Here is a 13,357-nt window from a genome sequence, read left to right as displayed (position 1 = left end):
GTTAGGTTGTGTTGAATGTTTTACGACTGAGTATATACTTCATGTGAATGCATAATTTTGTAAATGTTTAATACATGGTTTTTGTTTCATTGTTAATTTTACAATACTTTGTACAATAATTTCAGCAAAAAGATTCTATATTTTAGAGCTGTAATTTTAATACTGCGATACCGTCAAGGTTATCATACCATCAGATTCTGATATCGTCCCATGCCTACTTAAGTTAGCTCTTTTCTACTTTATTGTTCTGGGACCGTTCGACTTTAGAATGGCGTCATGACAGCCAAATGGGGAGAGGGGCGGTTTCAGTCAACAAGACTTAATGTAAAACGTTTAAAATAACAAGATACAGGTCCTTTAAATTCCGGTGTCACCAGATGTTTGTTTCTACTGAGTCTTCTCACATTCACATGAGGATTTAGACTTGGTGACGAAATACCCTGGTAAAAAGCGAGGCTCGACTTGCGCTCATTTTAAACGTGGGATGAGTGAATGTGGAGTAATATTAAAAAATGTCTCAGAAAAATAAATATGTCATGCATAGACACCTGGCAAATGTAACGGAGTATACAGTAGTAATTAAATTATTTTGAATTTGGTTTCTCCCCATCACTCTGCGTGTGTGTTGTGCGTGTGGGTGCGCGTGTGTGTGCAGGAGCTGAAGAAGACATGATGGGTAAGCCCCAATGAACACCGAGTTTGTCAGTTGAATCCACGCCGTCCTCTATCGAGACTGCTCTATCCCGAGGACAAGCTCGCAGCAGCTTTTTAACAACCGTTGCTCCAAGGCAAGTGCAAAGTACTAAATGTTTCGGCGTTATCTCAACACTTCCTTAATCTAACAGGGAACTAGTTTAAAGGGCACTGGGAAAAAAAAAGAAACTGAGAAACAAAGAGCAAGAGCTGAAAATGATAGTGCTTGCTCAGATTGATGAAACCCTATTCGCCTTTTGTGACAGGCAGCTAGACACACAAATTCTTCCCCTTAGGCTATGAGGTGTAATTTCCCCTTCCACTGTCACCAGGGCCGTGTCGAAAAATTATCTGAAGCTCAGTGACTGACTGGTTCCGAAATGTGCGCGTAATGTCTGTAATGTCTTGTCTATCTACAATACTGCAATTCTGTTCCATTGTAACGCACAGTAGGATGCGGATGGAAATGTTGGCCCCACAGGACACACACACATTTAAAGAGCAAAGTTGTGGGGCTGACGCAAGACTATCTCTGTCTCACGTGTCTCTCCCTTACGGCCGCCTGCTGTTCCTGACCTTCGAGATGTTTTTCCCCTCTTTCTCCCTCTCCCTTTATTCCTCTCTAATTCACACTCATGCGGCGCACATCCACCCTCACCCCTAGCACACATCCGCACGCATACATGAATGCAAACTCACGCGCACCCCCTTCTTTTCTGCATTGCTCCCAGCCACTGTTTTGTCATTAAAAGGCACTGCATTTCAAGCTTGCATCAAGCAGATGGGGCTTTGCAAGTGTTACTGCACCCACCTTGGCTTCGGTACAAATAGTCCACTTGCATTACAGCACCTAACGTACTCACAGTCTTCCTCGAACTGAAGAACAGCAACCTTAAAGTGGATGAATGCTCTACATGATGGATATATCGGACTAAGGATGCTTTAATCAGATATGTATGTCAAAAAACATGCACAACCTACTGTTGATGACCATTTGGAGCAATTAAAATGAATTCAAAGTTGGTGCTCACAAATAAGTTGTCGAAACAGTCTTTTATTTTCACTTTGTTTCCCAGCAATTGCAGTTTTCATTGGGTAATAAGACTAAAACTGCTCTTTGGCGTTTCCTCGAACAAAGTTCACCAAAATTACAAACATAGCTGTTTAGATGGGTGCCAGATATTAGGAGTTGTTTGAACTTTTCTTTCAAGCGCCACATATAGAAATGACGCTAGACGCAACTACACCATTTATCCGCAATAAAAGCTCAAGTCTATTACAACTGCCTTTGGTCATGAGGCAGAGTACATCCTGGACCGATCATCAGCCAATCTCAGGGCACATTTAGACAATCATTCACGCTTAATTTCAATTACTAGCATGAATATTTTTGTAAAAAGGAAGGAAGCCAGAGTACTTGGAGAAACACCATGCAAGCACAATAAGAAAATGCAAACTCCACACAGATATGATGGTGACTGGGTAAGAATGCATGACCTCTGAACTATAAGCATGACATTTTAAACACTTACCCACGTTAATGTTCAATTGGAATTTTGTTTTAACTATAATTGACATGCAGTGATGCAATTTATGTATTTACTTTTAATTTACATGCAGTAATGCAATTTGCGGTTTTCATAAGCTGTTCAATTATTTGCTTTTTTCATATAGTTTCTATTTCTTTTTTAAAATCTGAAATAAAAACACAACTAGTTGATAAAGCAAACAGGTATTTTGAGGGTGGCCGGCAGTCACATAAGATCCATCTCAATCACGTCATTCAAAATCTCCATATTTCAAAACCATGACGAGCGCAATCTTTTCTTAAATGGCCTTGATGCAAAATAGAAAGTAGAAAAAAATAATTGTGATTCAAAATTCTAAATGCTTTTTATCACTACAAATAGATAGTATTACTATTTTACTAAATAAATAGTTCATTGCATTTTTGAACATCTTGAAATGAAAGTGCATCTTCACATGTTTCTGCTTGGTGTGGATAGCAGGTTTGATTGCATTTGGAATGGACCGGGACTCTCACTGTTAATTAAGGCTGTTGTTGTGCCCATTGTTCTGGTTCTGTCCCACTAAGCATCCAGCAGAGGCAGACAGTCAGCCCACAAAACCTGAGAGGTCTGTTCAAAGTTCCCTCTTTATGGGGAGTTGGGGGGTGTATTCCCTTTACCGACACTGTCCATTTCAATTTGTAATTAAAGAATATGCCATAGACTAGGAAAAAAAATGATGGCTGGGCCCTTTTACTCCTTTTGTACTGCAAGTGGGCCTCAAAAACCCACCGTGGAACAGCTACATGTCTCTTCCCCCACCTCAGTAAATGATTCCCCTAGAGGGTGAGTACTCATCAATACTCATCACAAATTATAAAAGCAGCATGCGGCAACACAATACATCATTTACAGGCAGAGATGGCGCAGCAACCCTGACAGAATCAGGTCCGGGAACACAAAAGTATTTCGATGCGTTATGCATTCGGTTAAAAAAAAAAAAAAAAAAAAAAACGAATAAAAGACACTCGCAGGCCAGCGGGTCAGGTAGGAGAGGAAAGTGCAAGTCATTGTCTGCGTGCGCAACAACAAACTGCCACCTTGGTGTGAAGTGAAGCCTGGAGGACGCAGCCGCACCCCTGACAACAGATAGCACTCACATAGAAGACAGGAGTGAGCCGCGCACGGAAAAGGGAGCCAAGAGGAAGGGCGAGAGGGAGATTAACGCTGCACGTAGCAGCACACATAAACAACTACACGCAATCCTGCATCGCTGGAAGCCCCTGTGGGGCGCAGTTAACAACCATTTACATTCTGCACTCGCTCCGAGCACATAGCGAACTAAGGATGCTTATTAGCTGTGTACGTTTCATACAAATATTCTGATATGAATGGGAGAAATCTAATTAATTGCTCGATTCACTGAACGAACCCCAAATTTGTAATGTAATCATAGCAACCTCTTTTCAAGGGTCTCTTGTTATAGTTAATTTGATGAGGGAAAAGGATTTTGCTGAATGAATTAAAATCAAATGAGGCCGGGAACTAGCAAGAGTTGCAATGGTTGTGTTAAAAATAAAAAGGACAGGTAAACTAAACTGTATGGCAATGTAGAGCTTTTCACTTCTCATACAGTCCATAGTGAGAAGGAGAACATACTCACTGTTTGAGGTGTCTTCAGCTCTTTGTCATAACTGCTGTAACACCTGGGGAGAAGAGAAAACATTGCTAAGTTTCCAAGTGAAATACAGGCTGAGTCACCGGAATAAAACGTGTTTGCGCATCGCTTTGATTTACGCCACAAATGAAATACTTTATAAAATATATGTGTGGGTGAATGCTTCTCCTATTGGATTCCAGTAAGGCTCCTCAAATAAGGAGCGCATATTTACAAATCAAAGTAAAACAGTTTTTATTCATATTCATCGGGTGTACAGACATAAAAAAAAATGTCTATGTCCTAAGACAGCTGTGGCTTCACACAAGATACGTGCGGATACACACACACACACACACACACACACACACACACACACACACACACACACACTCACCGTGTGTGGCTCTTACTGAGACATTTCTTGCAAAACCAGTTTGTTAGAATTGGATCTACACACTGGAGCTTTGAGTGTGAGGATATTTTCCCCAAACACAAGACAGTTCTTGTAGAGAACCAAGCCCTCCCAGTGTTCTCACGCCCATCTCTCATGCATTGTCTCCCAAGGCCCTCCTGTGCTCTCAGCCTGAGACTAAACTACGCAGCTCAACACAACAGATGCCGCTCTGCTGCGCATATGATACTACACACGTACACAGACTGTGCCTGCTTTTATATCTTATGGCTTATGTTCAATTTTCTTTGACAATAAAAGCGTAGACAGTCTGGTACAAAACTGTCCAGAAACATTTTCAACTTCTAGGCCAACACCAGTGAAATTAGCAGACGCCGACGGTGTCAAGAGCGTGAGAGTAACCAACAAGGTTTTGCTGACAACAAACACATCCATCTGGTCAGCAGCTTCAGATCAAACAGAAACCATCAGACAAAATCTAGTCCAGTTCTATCATAAAATAGTGTGTCTTCCAGTTTACCAAAAGCAGCTTGAGCACACTGAAAGCTAAGGTGGCGATTTGAGAATTGTCGTCAAGGCCGTTTGCTGGAAGACATCCAAGTCCTACTGAAGTTGTCTTTCCGGGTTATCTATGGCAAAAGAGAAACTGACAGGTCTGTCATATTGTACGGAATGAGCTGGACTGCAGGTGTTGATAGTTATCGCTCAGACAGAAAAACATACGCAGACAACAAGACGCACACCAATACACTTTGATAACTCGTCGTCGCCATAATGATAACAGAGCGCCAGGTAGACGGAATTCATCTCCTGCCTTTTCATAAAGACCTATTAGTAGATGATTAAAGGATTTCTGCTCATCGGTGGGCTAAGCACAGAAAAATGATTTGCCAGGTGAATCACTCTGGATAAGGAAGACGTCGCTGTCTGCCATCAGTTTCCTCTATGAAAATCAGGCTTTCATTTGTTAACCTCATTTTGTCGTACAGACTTTTACCTGTTTGTCTGTATTATTACATCATTTTAGGAGATGATTATTCAAATCTGCAGGATGTTTTTCAACTGAGCAAAAATAGAGCCAAGTTATTAGAGACTATTTAGTAGATTAGTATATCTGAAAGCAAGCTATGCTGAAAATTAGAAATCCATAGTTCTTCACATAGATTATGTTCAAGTTGAACGTGCAGATAAAGGAATGATACAGTAATGATGTCATGCAAGGAAAAAGATCACATGCAACGAGAGTGTAATGATGTCATCCATATGCTATTTACAGTGCCAAAAAGCAATGGTACCTGCCGGGGATTATGGTTGAAAATGTATGTGTATTAAGCAGCATTGTAGTGCAGAGGGAGGGAATTTCTGACTTGACGAATGCATCCCAGCATTCGCACGCAACTTCAGAGAATACACATTTTTAGCTCTTTAGTACACTAACCATTCATTTCTAAATGTATTAAAATCTCTACTAATCACAAAAGTGTTTACCATGATATAATTGAACAATTATACGATGCATAATTGAACAATGGCTCTGATTCACCGTGTTATCACAGAAGCAAATTATGTTCACCTTTTCATTAGCTCGGGTGAATAATGTCATCATGTTCTGAAAGTCAGACAATACGGTTACAGTGGAAAAACACGCACTGGGTACGAAACAAAATGTCATTATTCTAATAGCATCCATTGCAGTCATCTCATGACTACATTAAATACTTAAGTTGTAAAGCGACACAGAATAAGCCTTAAAGTCGCCCGAGGCCTCTTTGCCAATGAATTCATGCGAACAAAACAAGTGTACTCTAAAACACACATAACTTGAGACTGCCTTCAAATCCATGGCTTTTGAATATTTGATGCTTTGTTAGTAAAGGGGCAGTAGACATTGGGAGGTGTTTGTCTCTTGTTGCTCACTGTGGGAGCGAGCCATCGAAACTTGGCCACAGACGTTTTCCTGAAGCCCCTCAGAACAAAACAGGCAAGTCTTGACAGTCTTGTCCGCCACACAGTCGTCACACAATCAGTTGCAGGAAACCAATCCCTAAATAGCAGTGATTCATCTCTTCATCACACACAATGTCAGTACACAGTGCACAAAGAAGCTCTCTCTTCCTCCCTCGCTCTGTCCGTGTCTTGCCCTATCTGTCTCAACCCCTTCCCCCCAGTGTGGTCTCTCATGCTGCTTCAAAATAAGTGCTTCTCCCAGCTTTCTTTGCCTTGTGATTTACTGGCAGTGTTTAACTGCGGGGCAGCATCTTTTATCGTTACATGATCTGCGGCTGAAAGCTGACAAAATGGAATCTGTGTGCGTGTACTTTTGTATGTGAGAAAGTGTGCATTCGGGCCAGACTAGGGAGCCAGCGGAGCAATAAAAAAACCTGTGTGGGAAACGTTTGTCTACATGCTAGTCAAATCCTCCCAGCAGCCGCCCCGTGTATATGCCTTCCAATATGTGTGCCTTTTTCATTCCGCTAAATGGTTTCTTCCTTGACTAGATGGAGCAAGCGCCATCTCCGGGGAGCCGATGCACGGAGCAAAGCGCTTTGGGACAGGCAAAAAGCCCTGAACAATCCTGCAATCCATTTGTGGGAGATACAATGTATATGAAATGCCAAGCATGTGTGTGTGTGTGTGTGTGTGTGTGTGTGTGAGTGTGTTCTTGGCTGTGTACACATGCATGTTTTTGTGCTGCCATCATCACTCCTCTCGCTTTATGGCAGAGAGCCCATTGCAGAAATGTGCTTCTCCATACGAGACAAAAGTCATTCATATGCGCTCAAGCTGTCCTACTTGGTGACCAGCCACCGTTTGGTTTGGACCAATGATAGCGCCAGCGATGTGAACAGATCGTTGGGCTTCCGCGGGCCTACACAACAGCTTCAGTGTATCGTTACAAATTTTATGATCCATCAACATGACGTGTGAAGGTCAGAGTAGCCATGACCAACACAGCTGTCACATCTCGCTCCCTCCCAAAGACTCTGCCGGCTCAATGCTCTTCCAAAACACTCAGTCCAAAACGTGACCTACCAAGGCTCAAGTGGGCAGGGCCGACAAAATTCATCCAAAAGGGGACGGTGTCATGACTGTACCTCGTCAACGAACCAATATGCTGGTTTTTAAATGATTTGGGAGACATAGACTTGCAAGTTATCAACTGACAAAACTTTTTAACTAACCAGCCACTTGCGCAATACAACTAGTGCCAATACAAAAATTCTGTCTTCAAAAAGAATAATGTTGTACTTTCAATCACATAGAGGTACTAATTTGATAATATTTAGGTGTATAACAAAGGATCTAATTTCAATTAGAAATTGGTTTCGATTTAAAGGTACAACGTGTCTAATTCAGTGCCATCCAGTGGTAGCCAGATTGCAACCATTTTGAAGCGCACACACACACTACAGTTTCTCAAAGAGACCGCACTTCACAAGCATACCTCCACGTTCACAAAGTATACATGGCAGAAAAAAAAAGGAAGTCAGCCTCGTGTTAGGCACAACCTATAGAATATGACTAGCGAGCACTAGACCTACAATTAAAAAAAATATACGTGTATAAATCAAGATTGTGATATTTTTGCATATTCTTAGTGGGTTTAAAAAAAATTGTCCACCACTAGATGATGCTAAATTCTACACAGGATGTCAGTGCATCAAATCGAATGATTCCACTTCAAAATACAGTCCACATATCAAATTGTCATTTATTGGAAGAAATATTTTTGAAGGAAATGCTGCATTTAATGCTGCATTTAACTAACAAACATCATAACCTTTCAAACTCAGCCATACCATAATGAACCAGATCAGAATTCCACTGATTCTAACCAAATACCAATAAAACGTCCTTGAATTGCATCACGCCCTGTATATCGACATTTTTATTGAATCATCTTTAATTAAAGAGCTACTCAACTATATGAGCATGTAATGTTAATTACTGCATTTGTTGAACTGTATTACATCATTCATGTAACTTACCAAAACATTAGAGCCAGCACTTGGGTGTGCTATAGTATTGTTGCAGAGAAAAATATGCATAATGTTGCAATACCGCTCGCAGTGAATGAAATAAGAGCATTATTATCTTTGTAAAGGCAGAATATTTTATATAGCTCGCAGGGCTCTTACACATTGAGCTCTCTCAATTCAGAGTGGATAAAAACAAGTATACCCACAAGTTAAAATTGCATATTTTTTTTAGATAAACTATGAGTCCAAGATCAACTTTTTCTACCATCCATCATCTAGGGCCGCTTACCATTAATGTGAAATTAGTAGTAGGAATAAATTAAGATGAATATGGTTGCACACCAGGCAATCATAACTATACATATTTACAATCAATCGATCAACTTCAAACTCGTGTTAAGTGGAAGTTACAGCACACACCCTTGTTTAAACTGCTTCTACTCAATAAACTTGGGTTGTCCTGGTAGGTTTTTCATTTTTTTTGTTTTGCTTTCCAGCACAAGCTTGGGTAAGTGTTCACAAATCCCTCCAACTTGCCTAGAATCCAGTTCCCACTAGAGAACTTTCTGATGTCATCGGACCATGATCCACGTCCCGAATGTGAAAGAAAGAAAAGATTGATATAAAAATACATACAAGGAAACTCAACCAAGTTTATAATGGAGGCATCCAATTTAACAGTCAACTCAGCAGTGATTTTGCTTAACAAGAAGCTCTGAGGCAGGTGGAAGGAAAGGTTAAACTAGTGATGGGAAGAGAACAAATGTGGATTCACTACGAATTTCAGTATTTTAGAGTGTGAGTGTGTATGCACGTGAACGTGTGCTTCTATTAAATGGATCTACTGTCTCCTTGATCAAGGAAGTCAATAAAGGGCCAGTCCTGTCAAACCCTCAGGGTTAAGTGCATGTGCACATCTGTGACTGCGCGTATGTGTGCGCTCGTGCACGAGCGCATGTGGGATGGATTCTGAAGTACTCTGACAGGTGAGTGATTGAGTGCTTTCATTTCCCTCCAGCTAGAAGAAGACATTTGCTCATAAACACACATGTCTTTGCACACACTTGGTGGACGGAAGGGAGGAAGAGCGCAAGAGGGAGAGAGCTGCTGTTTCCTAAAGGATGCTGCCGCTCGCCTGCATGCTTAAATTAGCTCTAAATGTTTGGATTACACACGGGAGCTCTCGCAGAGGATTTAGCAACCGTCGCCCGGAGTTTGGGGGATGTGTCACTGTTTCCATCTGCATGTTGCCCTTAGTCAAGAGACCATTAAAAAAAAAAATACATCTCCAAATCTTGTCAAATTGAACACGTGTTGGACGTTATCTGTATAGTCAAGTGAGGAGCTGAAAAGCGCTCTAAATTGTTCTCGTAAAAAAGACAAAAGCAGAAAGGCACATATTCCGCCATATATGTGTGTCCTCCTCACATTCCACTTTTAGAGAGTGCAGCCCTAGCTTCAGTTGGTGGGGGAGGATAGGATATGTGACCAGACGCAAAGACAGAGAGAAAAGAGGAGAAGGGGAATGAGGGAGGTCAGTGCCCCCAGTCTCAGATAAAGGCCTCTCCCTCCCTTCTTCCACCTCAGCTTTCCAAGCCCCTGCCAGGATCGAGACGCGTCTCACGTTACAGCTGTCTCTCAGTGTCATCGTTCAGGAGGCGAGAGCACAAGCGAGGGACAGATAGAAAAGGGGGGGACGCGGGACAATGCCAGCTGAGGCGGACTAGGCTTTTCTAGAAAAACAACAGCTATAGCAGGTCCAGCTGAACGCGGAAATGCTTTGTGATTTGGCTGACTTTAACGATGATGTTAAAGTTTAATGTAGCATTATGATCTCTGCAATGTCAACCTGTCACTAACAATACATTGGGTTTTGACCTTTTCAACTCACATTAAGCTGAAATGTGAAAAGCACTTATGGCAGTTTTTTTTTTTTTTTTTTTATCATCACCTAAGACACACTGCCCACAAATAATTTCCACAGGCAGGGTAAAATAAAAAAAAAGTTAATTTTTACACTGGGGTTTGACAAACTGAGAGCAGGCTAACAGAAACAAATGGTACTCAAACGTGGAGGTGGCAGTGACTGATGTACTCAGCTTATCACTCCGTGTGATGGGGCTTCTGTGGATTAGGCATAGTTGAGTCACTTTTCTTAACATGAGTCCCCTTTTGTAACCTTAAAACGCTAAAAACAGCAGCTTGTCCCTGGTCCAGTAATGACTAATCCAGTCACTGCGAAGACTTCAGCCTGCGTTGCTAACAAGGTAGGCCTGTGTAGGTCAGTACTGAGTTAAGTCTGATTCCATCTGACAGCTTAGTTCTTTTCATGACTCATTTTTTAGAAAAAGACTTTCCTCTGAATATTAAATGTGAAGGATGCTGCATATGTACAGCTGATGATTGCACAAGTGTCGCTTACATAAAACATGTTTTGGTAGAAATACACATCAAGCCTATTGCACAGGTTCAAAATGCTTTCCTATTTGTTTCTTTTTTTCCTCTACCCTTGTCATTTCTCATGGCATTGTGTGGGAGTTAAATATTTAACATTCTGGCTCAGCCTCGAGCAGGCTTTGCCAGCACAGCTAAAATAAAAGCCTTTGTGGCAGCAGTGACCAGATTTTAAATGCTGGAGAAGATCAATAAACGGGGACTGCCGCATGCATTTGTGTATCTGTGATTGTGCGTGTCCTATTCCTAAACCCTGATGCCTGTATTCTAGAAGCGCTCGTGTATCTGTTCATGCATATTTGTTAGCACCCGACAAGACTCACTGCCTCCCCTGCCCACAACAAGCTTCCATGTAGGATCATCATCTGACCCAGGAGGCACCCAACAGAGAAACTAATATCGTTCCAATTCCTTCATTCAAAGCCCTCTTCTGATTTTTCTCACTCCCAGAATCCCTTTCCCTATCAACGCGCAGCCAGTGTTGGGGGAATTCTGTCGAAAAATATAAATACACCCCCCCCCACACACACACACACACACACACACAGACACACACTCCAAATGGAGAGAGTTGAGGTGTTGAAAACATCAAAGGAAAATGGCAGGATTGCTGACCTTGTTGGCATTTTCATAATCAAGTCCCTACTGAAACAAAATGAAGACTTTGTGAACGTCTCTCCAAACCAACACTTATTGCGACTTTTTCACCGCAACAAATACATTTCCCAATGTCATTGATTTTCCTGTCACTTTCTTTTCATAAAGGGCACATTAAATTGATGCTTTTTGCTCGCATAAAGCTAAAAATGTTGGAGGTGTTGCATCTATGTTTTCACTTCCCCACTAATGCACAAAACAAAGAAAACATCCCTGAAGGAGGAAAAAAAAATGCCCCAGACCTTTGGAGACTTCGTTAAAAAAATATATGAATTTCACAAGGCATATGCTTTTATTGGGGGGGAGGGAGGTGTCAACCTTTTTGCCTTACTGGTGGAAAAAACAGGCATCCAAACGAGCCAGAGCGTGCACAAACAACCTTGACTTTCATCAAGGAAATTCTCACATTGAATGATAAAGACCCAAGGGGACAAAAGCAGCAGCTTATCGTCATTCCCTCCCAAATTTGGCTTGTCTTCTGTCTCCTGAAAGTCAACACAGAGGTGACCCATTTGTACATTATGCCGCCTATTGTTTGGTCATTATTAAGCCACCATGTATAAACCCAACATGATACAAAGACACAAGGCATGATCTGTTCAGTCTTAATGAACTGTTCGATTTGTTCACTGGTGTCTGGAAGAGTAAACATGTCCGTGGGTCCAAAAACATATTAGGCATTTAAACTGTACATCCATTGCATTTTTAAGGCCCCAATAGCTACTAACATTTAAAGGTGATTGTCAATGGCATTTTTAAGGCCGCAGTAGCTACTAAAGCACGTTTTTCGGTTATTTCTGCGACCTGGTGATTACCAGGATTTGTTGTGACAAAAATAGCAAGGCAACATAAGGTTAGGTGGGTCATCTGAAAGTGAACCAACTTTCCAACTGAAAGGGCATTAACCTGTGAGGTCATGTAAATAGCATCAGCAGTATCAATAAATAAACTGACTGCATGGTGCTGTAAAACAGTTCAAATCTGTTTGAGGCCAATAGAGAGAATCCCCAACTGAATTTGTAACAATAGAAGGCATTATCAATTAGATGCCAGAGCTTACACTAAAATGTACCTTCCTCTCAAAGGGCCATTAGCCCTTATAGGATTAATGTCTTCTACTAAACATCTGTTAGTTTCCATTGCTTGGTATATTTCATTAGCAATCATTATTTTCTGGGTGTGCACATTCATATGTAAAAGTTTGATGAGCGAAGATATGAGCAAGAGTTATGACTTGTACAAGGCTTGCACTACACTGAGCAGAACTCGGCAACCTCTCCCGATTTCACAGATCTGTGTCAGCACTCACATGCGGAGATTTGACAGGGCTCCCAGATGGTCATTATCATCGATAGATTGTTTGTGGCTCCAATTAATCGTTGTCTAAATGGAAAGTCCTGCTCGTAAAGCAAGGAAAGCAGACAAATATAGTCACTCATACTGGTAAATGGTCACAAAGAACAGTGGTTTGGAAGCTTTCCACCCCGAGTACCACCTAAAATACTCTCTCCAAGCACCAACATAAGCAACATCAAACGCAGCATATTGGGTCTAAATGCTCCATAACAGGCAGTTCTAAGAGATTAATTATTTCAGTATTTGCCCTTTATGTCAGTATTTCCCCTGAAACGACTGAACTGTATTTAACAAATGTAGTTTACCCGATTTAAAAAAGATAGTCATTAACAAATTCAAACAATGGTTGAACTTTGTTTTCAGTCATACTTTCTCTTGCCGATAGTTAACGCTTGTTAAGAAATGCAAATCATTGAAATAATTTGTCATTTTAAAAAACCAACAATTTGAAAATTAGCTAAAACGAGAAATCAAGGTAACGCAAGTGGCGGTCTTCTGGATAGGTGATTTACAACACATGTTTACAATAGTTACTAATTGCTTTATTGTGGCATTTAAGCAAGTTAAGTTTAGCTCAAGTCCACGCGAAAACAATTATAATCAGTATGAAATATCGTTGTCTGAACATAGTGCACGA

The 13,357-nt window shown here is 41.1% G+C and overlaps 1 protein-coding gene across 7 annotated transcripts in view; it reads right to left on the bottom strand.

Moving 5' to 3' along the window:
- baz2ba (bromodomain adjacent to zinc finger domain, 2Ba) overlaps positions 1-13,357 on the bottom strand; it is a 94,883-nt gene that overhangs the window by 76,984 nt on the left and 4,542 nt on the right. For all 7 annotated transcript variants that reach the window (XM_088413003.1, XM_088413000.1, XM_088413004.1 and 4 more), the window contains exon 2: positions 3,865-3,907. The gene's annotated coding sequence lies outside the window, so the exon portion shown is untranslated. The remainder of the gene's footprint in view (positions 1-3,864; positions 3,908-13,357) is intronic.

Source organism: Hippichthys cyanospilos, chromosome 4, assembly GCF_059441005.1.
Source record: "Hippichthys cyanospilos isolate Australia breed blue-spotted pipefish chromosome 4, RoL_Hcya_1.0, whole genome shotgun sequence".
Taxonomy (NCBI): Eukaryota; Metazoa; Chordata; class Actinopteri; order Syngnathiformes; family Syngnathidae; genus Hippichthys; species Hippichthys cyanospilos.
Note: the sequence above shows the minus strand (reverse complement) of the source record. Positions and strands in the feature narration are given on the sequence as shown.